This window comes from Petaurus breviceps, unplaced genomic scaffold (genome assembly GCF_028583685.1).
Source record: "Petaurus breviceps papuanus isolate PSGF00001 unplaced genomic scaffold, PetGlider_PUasm1.0 181, whole genome shotgun sequence".
Lineage (NCBI taxonomy): Eukaryota > Metazoa > Chordata > Mammalia > Diprotodontia > Petauridae > Petaurus > Petaurus breviceps.
Genome location: NW_027185784.1, coordinates 26,339,895 through 26,341,033, shown reverse-complemented (window position 1 = coordinate 26,341,033; position 1,139 = coordinate 26,339,895). Strand labels below are relative to the sequence as shown.

Sequence of the window (1,139 nt, the reverse complement as noted above, 5' to 3'; positions counted from 1 at the left end):
GTAGTAGTAGTAGTAGTAGTAGTAGTAGTAGTAGTAGTAGTAGTAGTTTTTAGTAGTAGTTTTGGGGCTCCACAAACCATACCCATATAAGATGGTGAATTTAATTGAGAAATGTTGTTTGTGTTCTGACTGCTCAACCAATCAGCCCTTTCCCTCTCTCTTCCCCTCTTTTTGGGACTCTCTATTCCTTAGATACAATGATGGTGAAATTAGATTAATTAATAACCCTACAATGACCTTTAAGAGTTTAAGTGAAAAAAAAAGTCAATCCATGTGCTAAACTTCATTATTGTCTTATTTAAGAAATTGCCACAACAACCTCAACTTTCAGCAACCACCACCCTTATCAGTCAGCAACCATCTACATCAAGGCAAGATCTTTCAACAGTAATAAGATTACAACTCATTGAAGGCTCAGATGATGGTTAGCATTTTTAGTAATAAAGTATTAACTTAAAGTATGTATATTGGTTTTTTAGACATAATATTATTGCATACTTAATAGAGTACAATACAGTATAAACATAACTTTTATATGCATTAGAGAAGCAAAAAGTTCATGTGACTTGCTTTATTGCAATATTCACTTTATTGTGGTGGTATGGAACCAAACCCACAATATTTCCAAGATATGACTGTATTTGTAATGGTAATATCTATGGTGTCAAGTTGTAGGAGAGTTCACATAGTTGTATTATTTGTAAAAATTGTGGTATTACTTGAGGTAGTTGTATCTATGGTTCCTAAAACTGTAACATGGGTAGAATTTATCATAGTTGTTTTTAAAGTAGACACAATATTTGTTACTATATTTTTTTGAGTTGTGATTCCAGGAGTATCTGTATGAGCAGGAGTATGTGTGATGTGAGGACTTGTGTCCTCTGTAGTGGTATTGGTAACAGAAGTGTAAGTAGTCTTTAGAGTATCAAGAGTAGCATTTGGAGTAGTGACCTCTGTCACAGCTGGAGTATCAATAGTGGTCGTCTTCATTGTCATTGTTGCCATTGCAGTGGTAGTAGCAGTGGTGTTAAGAAATGTGACTGTAGGATAAGAAGTAGTATTTTCAGTGTCAGTACTAATACTAGTATTGCTTGTGGTAACTGCAGTAGGAGAGGGAACAGCATTGCTATTACTAGTAG

At 34.5% G+C, this 1,139-nt stretch overlaps 1 protein-coding gene across 1 annotated transcript in view; it reads right to left on the bottom strand.

Moving 5' to 3' along the window:
• The window catches only part of LOC138160391 (probable maltase-glucoamylase 2), a 30,981-nt gene that overhangs the window by 1,456 nt on the left and 28,386 nt on the right, over positions 1 to 1,139 (bottom strand). The gene's annotated exons all lie outside the window — the stretch shown is intronic.